Below are 10,126 nucleotides of genomic sequence, written 5' to 3'. Positions count from 1 at the left end.
AAGAAGGGCAGGGAAGCCTGAGCATCACCTAACTTGGATACATATGTGCATGCATACATACATGTCTGTACATGTAGTTGTTACACATATTTGTGGAGTATTGTAATAATTAAATACATGGATTCATGTGTAAACTGGCAGCTGGGTGGCAGGTGGTGCATATTTATAATCCCAGCCCTCAGAAAACAGAGGCAGGAGAATCGAGAGTTCAAGGACATCTTTGACTGCATAACGAATCCAATGCCAACACATGCTTTATGAAACCCTGTCTTTAAACAAACAAATAATGTGTCAGCTGGAGGATGCAAACAGAAGAACATGGATCTTAAACTCACAATTGGGAAAGATCTAATGAGAAGAGGGAGAATTTTACAAAGCACGGGAAAGCCTCCATTTGAGAGGGGGGCAGGGAAAATACTAGCCTTCAGGGAAGTGAATCACAAAAGGCCAGTAGCTCTGAAAGGGGAGTCTGAGCACACAGAAGTGTCTGCTGAGCAGGCAGGCATTCCAGAGGGCACAGTGATGTGTAACCGATATATCGCTCCTCTTATCTCTTTAACCTCATCTCTTTTACACTCAGCCAAACATCCACACCTCCACACCCGGAGCTGGGGCTCTTAACTTCTGACCTGAATCACCTGGCTCAATAGTACTTCAGAGTTGTGCCAAATGAAGGGCAGTCACGGATCCCCCACGGATTCTTCATGTTTAAGGGCATCACCTAGCAACTCCATGCATTCATTCTATGTGGCAACCAAGTACAGCCTTGGGGAAGATGGATTTTGTGCTAGCAATATAAGGCAAAGATTGTACCAAGAAACAGTAGCCAGAAGGTGAACATGTCAATCTGATATGCAACCAGGTACCTGGAAGCTGCCCTACACCCTTGGCCCTTACCAGATACTTGATGTACCACAGTTCCTCAGGGTAGGGCCAACCAGGGGTCTAGATTATACTAGACAGGAGCAGAATTGGGAAAGATGAAGGGGAAGGACAAATTAAGTCAAAGGACTGACTCGTCTTCAATTTGAGATACAGAGGAAGAACCAGGTCACCCATTTCTGTAGTGGAGGGATCCATATGTTTGCAAGGATTCAAGCTGGTCATAAGCATGCCTGTCGTAAGAATGAAAGGGCTTTGGAATGGGGGATGCTCTACAGAATGCACTAGGATCCTGAAGTATGGGGGTAAGTTATCCATGGGAACCTCAAGTATCAGGTTCTCACCATTGTGGAACTATTTTAAAGAATTTGTAGTCTGGGTTAAAATGTAGCACAGTGAGAAGCAGGGTACCTTTAGCAGGCTTTCCATCTCATCCCCCCTCTTTCTGTTCCTCCAAACCAGTGGTTCTTGACCTGTGCATTGTGACCCCTTTGGGAGTCACATATCAGATATCCTGCATATCAGATATTTACATTATGATTCATAACAGTAGCAAAACTACAGTTATGAAGTAGCAATGAAAATACTTTATGATGGTGGGAGTCACTACAACATGAGGATGTATATTAAAGGGTCACAGCTTTAGGTAGGTTGAGAACCACTGCTCCAAATTCTGTAACTCTAAAATCTTAATATCAAGCTTTGTCACTTTATTGGTTCTCGAGTGTCTTCCGAATCCAATGACCTGGCTCACTTCCCTACTTTCTAGCTGTTTTCCAGCTATCACTGCTGGTATACCAGGTTCTGACTTCTTCTACCTATTTCTGAGCTACCTGTGTGTCTTCTCTTCCAAATACCCACCTTTATCCTGGATGACTCTAGACCCCGTAAAGCCAACTAGGACCAGATCAGAGGCCCATATGCTTGGGGAATTCTTTTAAGTACTATCTTGACTTTTCCTTTTCCATCTGTTCTTCTGAGACCTCTTAAAGCTGCTGATAGGATATGCATTTCTGGAACATTCTTCTCTTGCTCTCAGCAATTAAGTAACTGCAACTGAAGAAACCAGAGACTTGGATTCCTTATTATGATGAGTGAAAAAGATAAACAGAAACCAAGGGTAGCGTACTGACTCACAGCCACAAGTCAGAACTGGGAATGTTGCAGCAAGTGTTGAGAGGCTTTGGTTGGGACAATGTGGTGCTGATGAGAAACCAAAAACGACAACATTCCAAATCCTGAAATTTCAGAAGTCCAAATTTTTGTGAAGCCTGAAATTTCCAAATTCTAAATCCCAAAAGATAAAAATTTCAAATGTTAAAGCTGGGTGGTGGTGGCATTTAATTCCACCCTTTAATTCCAGCATTCAGGAGGCAGAGGCAGGCTGAGCTCTCTCAGATCTCTGAGTTCCAGGCCAGCCTGATCTACAGAGTGTGTTTCAGGACAGCCAGGGCTACACAGAGAAACCCTGTCTCAAAACAAACAAACAAACAAATGAATAAAGTATATAAATAAATAAGTAAATTTTCAAATGTTGAAACACCGAAACCTGCAATTTTCAGTAGGAAAAGCAAAAGGACAAAAAAATGGAAGAAGAAACAGCAGCTAGGTTAGAGGGGAGAAAAACCACATCTGAGGAGGGACTGAGCTCACACTCAGCTCTACATCTGAGGAGGGCTGAGCTCACACTCAGCTCTACACCTGAGGAGGGACTGAGCGCACACTCAGCTCTACTTCTGAGGAGGGACTGAGCTCACACTCAGCTCTACATAGAACAGTTGTAGCATGCTTGGCAGAATGAACCCCTGGGATCCCAGTAAGGGATTTGGGGGGAGATCTGTCTGCCAGAGTTTTTCCAGGGGGAATTAGTGTGAACCTCAGGGGGTCAGGTAGAGAATCATCTCCCTCAGTTTGGGAAGGTACCATCCATTCTGCGACATCCAGAACAAACAAGTACTGAAGGTGGGCTGCTTTCCCTCAGAGAATGGGAGCAGTTTTCCTTGCTTTGTTGGATATCAGAACTCCAAGCTCGCTGGTCTTTAGGTTCCAGGACTTATACCAATGGTCCCTTGGTTATACTTCTACGTGGACATGGGTTGCATGGATATGCTCATAGCTGCTGCGTCTACATAGTCATCATTAGTATGCCTGAGTGTTCATGTTTGCATATATATGTATATATATATATATATATACATATATATGTATATATATAAAACAAATATACAATAATTTATTATTTTATTTATTATTTAATTATGGATACATTTTATTATATGTTATATACTTCATTATTAAAATATATAATATATAATGTGCATCATATTATATATTATTTATAAGTTATAAATATGTAAAGAAATATATAAATAATACATTGGTATATTGCAAATATATAGATCGATAGATATAGATATATCTCTCTATATGCCTGTGTGTATGTATAAATATGCTTTCAAATGTAGGTATATGTGTGTTATTTACTCCCATAACAGTGCTCTTATTGCACAAGTAGGCGTATCATAGGAGTCATAGCTGGGTAAGACATTGATGTCTTTCCTTCCCCAGCAGCCTACATATCACCTTTCAGGACTATGAAGCTACCCATTATGGGGGAAGCGTCCACCTCATTTCCAGATAGATTTCTCTGTATTGTGTATCTAAGGCGTATGGTGTCTTCAGTAGGAAGTCTTACCATCTAGTTTTGATGGGCAGTCAAGAGGAATGGCAAGAGCCTGTGTGATTTGGGGAGCTCGGGAGGGTTTTCTGGCTAATAATAACTCATAAGTAGGCATCCCACCCCAGTACTGTTCTCTGTTTTCTCTTTAAAATTGGTTTGATGACTTTATGTGCATACGTGTTTGCATGCATGTCTGTCTGTGGACTGTGAGCATGACTGGTGCCCACAGAGACCAGAAGAGGAAAACAGATCCCCTGAAACTGAAGTTCTGGATGGTTCTGAGGCACCACGTGGGTGCTGGGAATCAAACCCAGGTCTTTCTGAACATCAGTCTGTGCTCTTAATCACTGAGCCATCTCTCAAGCCCTGGGGTTTTGTTTGGTAACCCAAGTACTCTGCATGCAGCTTTTTCCTGCCCTGTAGGATAGCTCCCCTCAGTATCTTTCTTTTAAGTAAAAGTGATATTTTTAGATTCTGTCACAAGATAGTAGATTTCCATATGGCTTTTTTATATTCTTCTTGTTTTGGCTACCCCCTCGCCTCCTTGTCTGCCCCATCTTTCTTCTGCTTCCTGCTTCAGCTTTTCCCCCTTTCCACTATCACATTATCTGCTTTCTACTAGCCCCTTCCCTTGAAGTGCTGCCACCCCAAAGGTCACCTTCTGGTTTCCTGGATGTGGTCGTTTGAATGTAATTGGCCCCCATAAGCTCCAGGGAGTAGTATTAGTAGGAAGTGTGGCTTTGTTGGAGTGGGTTTGGCCTTGTTGGAGGAAGTGTGTGGGGGTGGGCTTGGAAGTCTCATATATGCCCAAGCCATGCTCATTGCTTCAGTCCATTCCTGTTGCCTTCTGATCAAGATGAAGTCAACTCTACGTCTGCCTGCATGTAGCCATGCTTCCTGCCATGATGATAATGGACTGAACCTCTGAAACTGTAAGCCATCACTTCAATTAAATGTTTTCCTTTATAAGAGTTGTCATGGTCGTGGTGGCTGTTTACAGCAATAGAAACCTTAACAAAGACACTGGCTGCTACTGGTATTCCAAGTTGAATACATAAATTAGAGATTCAAAGCTAAGACCCACCTATGAAGGAGAACATGAGACATTTGTTTTTCTGTGTCTAGGTTATGGTATTCCATATAGTTTTTTCCAATTTCAATACATTTACCTACGAATTTTATAATTTCGTTTTTTTCTACAGTCAAATAAAATTCCTTGTGTATATATGTAATTTTCATTATCCCTGTTCAGAGAATGATCATTTAAGCTGATTCCATTTCTTAGCTATTACAACTTCAGCAGCAATAAACATGGATGGATGAGCAGGTATCTCTGTAGTAAAACGTAGAGCCCTTTGGGTCTATACCTAGGAGTAGAATATTTAGGTGATATGGTAGTTCTATCTCTAGATTTTTTGAGAATTCTCTGTAGCAGAATTGTTAGAAGGTCTTATTAATAAAATCAAACCTGAAGTCAGGTATTGGGGTGAATGTTGGAAGATCAGAGAAGCAGAACAAGCCACAGCTACCTCACCTTGCCAGTTCCTCAGCTGATCCTGTTTCCTCAGACTGGAAGCTTCTGAATCTTCATCCAAATGGATCTCAGCTAAACTGGACTGCTCAAAGCCTAAAAGCTTAACCAGGCCAAAAGCTTCTAGTTTCTGGTCTTCAAGCCTTATATACCTTTCTGCTTTCTGCCCTCACTTCCTGGGATTAAAGGCTCACTTCCTGGGATTAAAGGCATGAGTCACCATGCCTGGCTATTTCCAGTGTGATTTTAAACTCACAGAGATCCGGATGGATCTATGCCTCCCAAATGATAGGATTAAAGGCATGTGTGCCACCATTTTCTGGCCTCTATATCTGGTGGCTGTTCTGTTCTCTGACCCCAGATAAGTTTATTAGGGTGAAAAATATTTTGGGGGACACAGTATCACCACAATTCTCCACACTTATTTCTGTAGTGGCTGTACCAGTTTGTAATCCTTCTACTGTGATTGGATTTAAGATCCATTCCACAGGAGGGAATCCATGGTACTGTATCCCTGGTCAAAAACCAGGCTCAGAGAGGAACTTTATACTATTGTTTGACAAATTGACATAGTATCAACCTGCCTTTTAAATACTTCTGTCTATAACCACTACTCTCAGTCTTCATCAGAGAAGCCACTCTTTGTAGTGAATGGTAGGGAATGCAGAGACTTTTGGCTGTACAAGGAGCTGAGATTAAAGTGATGTATGAGTGCCATTCAGAAAAGATTGCAGAATAGGAGGCAGAAACAACATAAGAACTGTCTTTCTGGGTAAGACAAAGACATTGCAGTCATGAACTGATGGTAGCAGTGGAGGCCTGCAATGGGTCTTCACAGTGGGCCCAGGAGGCTCCGCCCTCACTATTGAACTATTTGCTACTGATAGATTCAGGAAGAGAGGTAACCATTGCTATTAGTTTGATACCGACAGATGATCTCATCAAGCTCTACTGGGTAGTTCCAAACCGATGATCACACAGATAGTAGTTAAACTAAAGGAGTCACAGAACAAAGCCAAAAGTCCTAAATCTGGGGAAGAGACTACCAAAGGGGGGTGGTGGAGTAGATTGAGATGGGAGGGAAATTAGAGGGGGCAGGGTCATCTTCTAGACACATGAGGCCTAGAGACAGTAAGCAGAATGCGTTATCCACATGTCTGAAATTGTCAAATAACAATAACAACATATGTATATGATGTATATGTATGTTGTTATCAAGGGTTCCATTGTGTTTTTATTTATTATTTGTGTCAAAGAGCCCCACTCATGTGAGGGAAAACACACACCTCTAATGAAGAGCTGCTCTCGGGGTTACAAGTAAAAGTCTCTGCAGTTAGGGAAGCAACTACTGGAATCGTATGAATGGAAAGAACTGTACTGCAACCACTCAAATCATATGAATGGGAAGAACTGTACTCTGCAGAGCAAGAGACTATTTTGAGACAGCTGGTGAAAAAACATATGTCTTTTTATTGTTAAGTCAAAGAGGTATCAAATTAAAAGAAAAACTTACAGGGTAAGACTTAACAAAACTCCCAAGAAGCATCCAAGGAAGTGAAGATGGAACCAGGCGCAGGGCAATTATGAATCAATGAACACGGGAAGGCTGAGGAAAGGGAGGACAGTGAGAAGGAGCTGAAGTCACTGTGGAGGGGGGGAATCTGCTGTGACTTTGCTCTCTCTCAAGCACCCCGGTAAAGGAATAATGGGATAAGATTTCTGAACTCCACTATGTGCTTAAGAGTCATCCTGCCCATTGGTCACCCTCCCCTTCCTCAGCCCCTTTTCCATCATCCTTGATCAACTCCAGCTGGTCATCCCCCATCTTTATTATCATCATTGTCCAACTGGTCACCGTCCTCAGCAGAGTCGTCCGCACCTGCCTCAGATGCCATCTTCGTGTTAGTCTCATCTCCCTTCACAGAGGCACTCCTCCGCTCCTCTTCAGGCTTTTCATCCTTCATGTCTACCGGGGACAAGAAGGACAAGTCTGCTTGTTTGCATTGTTCTTTTTCTTTTTTTTTTTTTTTTTTTCCCAGTAGAAATTCCACTCTTGGTTTTATCTGAGTCAGCTCCTTCTTAGTGGCTTGAAGGTCACCATCACCTTTCAACTTTCCAGACGCAGAAGAAGATCCCCATTGTCTGCTCTTTGAATTGAATTCACTTTTGCCCCTTCGTGAGGTGTTGACCGACACATGCTGTCATTTAGAAGGCACCACAGCTCAAGCAAGAGGAGGAGGAGGAGGAGGAGGAGGAGGAGGAGGAGGAGGAGGAGGAGCACGTGCTGACTAACTGTACATCCCATAATATTCTCCTTGAAATTCATAGTCCGAGTCAAGCGAGGAACTGGGTAGGTAGAGGGGATGGAGAAGGGTGTTCTGGCACTGACTCATACATCTCCGCTGCACATGGTTTCACACTTGCTTCTCCTCGGTTCACATTTTGCTCTGCACCCAGATTTATACCTTAAACCTCACCAGCCATCGTTCTGCCGCCCTCTCCAACTACAGCAGCCAGGCCGTGTCTCTCATTAACATACTGGGCAAAGGTGAAGCTCTTGTGCACAGAACCACCCACAACTTCGCCATACTTTGAAAAGTTTGCCACCCCATCAGACTTCTTGACCATGAGAGTGTGGAGATTTCCAGTGGATACACAGGAATTCACGGATGGACGGATGGAGGATCTGTCTTGTTGGTAACATTGCTAGCCATCTCCTTTGATGGAAAGGTTTCTCACAAAGCGAAAAATGTACCTGAAGATTAAAAAAAAATTTTTTTTTTTTCACCAGAGGAAGGAGAGAGAGAAAAGACTCCTACTGAGGTTCCATGCCAAGACACCAAAGCTATAGCAAGCAGGCAGCACACAGCTGTTTGCTCTCTGTCTCTTCACAAAATGTCTTTTAAAGAATTCTTTTTAATGATTTTTTTTCTAGAATTATATTGTTAGGAAGCTTTTGGGATTTTTAGACTTCAAGAGTTTTGATCTTTCAGGACTTCGACATGTGAGATTGTAGTATTCAAGATTGTATCCCCCAGGCTAATAGCTGAAGTGTAGGGTAACCTTGTAGGAAAGATGTTCCATGAAGTGGTCTGACACTAGCTAGTTCTTGACGGTGTAGGAACAGATGAGGTATATTGTTTGGGGATATTTGATCACACTCTGGACCCCAAGTTTGCATTTGCGTTAACTAAATAAAATTAACCTTGGGTCAGGAGGCTGCACGAGCAACTAGTTGACAGAAAGTAATCATGGAGTCGTGGAGGGCATCCGGGAAAAATAGAGAGACACAGGAAGTAGTAGGGTGAGGTTTGGAGTGGTACAGCTTTTTCTGGTTTGGCAAAGCAGAAGTACGGGTCTTTTGTAGATGCCAACAAGGAGGGAAGTTTAACTAATTGCAGCCCAGCCTTTCTGAGCAAGCAGGTTTCCACCCCAGCCTTTGAATCTTGAGTCTTATTTATAAATAGAATGATAGAGGTTTAGTTACAGCTACCTTTAGTGACAGTGGCAGAGCCAGGGCCTCTGGGAATAGAATTCCTGCCAGGCTGTGGCCTCAGTGGCCAGGCCGCTCCCAGAGAAGCAGGCCAGTAACTGTTGAGTCACAACTGCTGGCTGAAATAGCAGTAGATTAAGGCACATCCACTGTGCCTAAGATAAAACAACAGCATGTCTTCGAACATGTTGGAGATGAGGAGAGATTAGACAGGGCTTCTGCCACAGGCTCAGACATATAGAAACACCCCTAGACTTGAGCAAGACAAGAGATTCCCTCATTTTCTTTTGAATTTTGTGGGTCCCTCATTTGATCCCATAGTGGTAGGACTTGGTAGAACTGACTACACAAAGGATTATGTGGCAGGATTTGAGTTCATTGCTGGGCACTGCACATGTCAATTTTCCTAAGTGTGACTATAGGCAAATGAGATAATTAGCCTGAGAAACTGGTCATTTTCTAGACCAGCAGTTCTCAACCTGTGGGTCATGACCACCGGAAAACACACATTTCCTATGGTCTTCAGAACTGAGACAATGCTTAGTAGCAAAATTACAGTTATGAAGTAGCAATGAAAATAAATTTATGGTTGGGTGTTTCTAAGACCATCAGAAATATGTGGTTTTTTGATGGCCATGCCCCACAGGTTGAGAATCACTGTTCTATGCATACAAGGCCTTCCTCATTAAGATAACCAAGTATGGCACCATTTAATGGTAGAAAATTAAGACTTGAGTCATTGCATGGTATACAGCCAGTTGTTGCAATGCTGACCAAGTGATCCATGTGGAGTTGTTGGGCTTCTAGGTAGCTCTGAGGTAGATGACAACTCTTGCTGGTCACAGTGCCAGACTAGCCCTGGTCCAGGGGAAGCCTGCTTTGAATAGGTGCAGCTTGGTTAACAATGTTCTTTCAGGCTCTTTGGGTTGCTAGGAAGTGCTAGTTACTCACTGTTCATTTTCTTTTTTGTAGGTTCATTCTCTTTGATTTGGCAAAACTGAAATGTCACTGAAGTGACCATGATATTTCACTAGAAGCCCTGTGAATAGAAGGCATGTGTGTTGATTTCAGTTTGAAACACAAAGTAAACACAGCTTTGGATACAAGAACTCTAAATTAGGTTGTTGAATCTAAAAACCATGTGATTCCCATTACAATCAACTAGCACCCTACTTATGCATCTATAACCAAGTAAGAGTAAAATGGATGCCAAAATTAGCTTCTTAGACTGTTTAATTTTCCACCTGGAAGTGTTGAAATTAGATCATGGGCTTCAAACAGCACCGAAAACCATGAAACTTGGCTTACCAAAACTATATACACCATTTGACTTTATTCATAGGAAATTTCAAGAAAACTCAAGGACATTCCACACAGCTTTTTGTATGTAACAATTGGGGGACATATTTTTGTCTTTCCTGAGAGTCCAGCACATCAAATATGAAAAAGAGGAAAACAACTTCATACTAACAACTCTCATACCCAAACCAGTCTTTCCCTCAAGATCCAAAAGGAAAGACTAGCAGTTAATAATACATGA

At 42.4% G+C, this 10,126-nt stretch overlaps 1 pseudogene; it reads right to left on the bottom strand.

The window, feature by feature from the left end:
• Positions 1–6,830: 6,830 nt before the first annotated feature.
• On the bottom strand, positions 6,831–7,807 carry LOC128117317 (heterogeneous nuclear ribonucleoprotein C-like; annotated as a pseudogene).
• Positions 7,808–10,126: the final 2,319 nt, after the last annotated feature.

Source organism: Peromyscus californicus, unplaced genomic scaffold (assembly GCF_007827085.1).
Source record: "Peromyscus californicus insignis strain IS unplaced genomic scaffold, ASM782708v3 Scaffold_21__1_contigs__length_65335640, whole genome shotgun sequence".
NCBI classification, from domain to species: Eukaryota; Metazoa; Chordata; class Mammalia; order Rodentia; family Cricetidae; genus Peromyscus; species Peromyscus californicus.
Note: the sequence above shows the minus strand (reverse complement) of the source record. Positions and strands in the feature narration are given on the sequence as shown.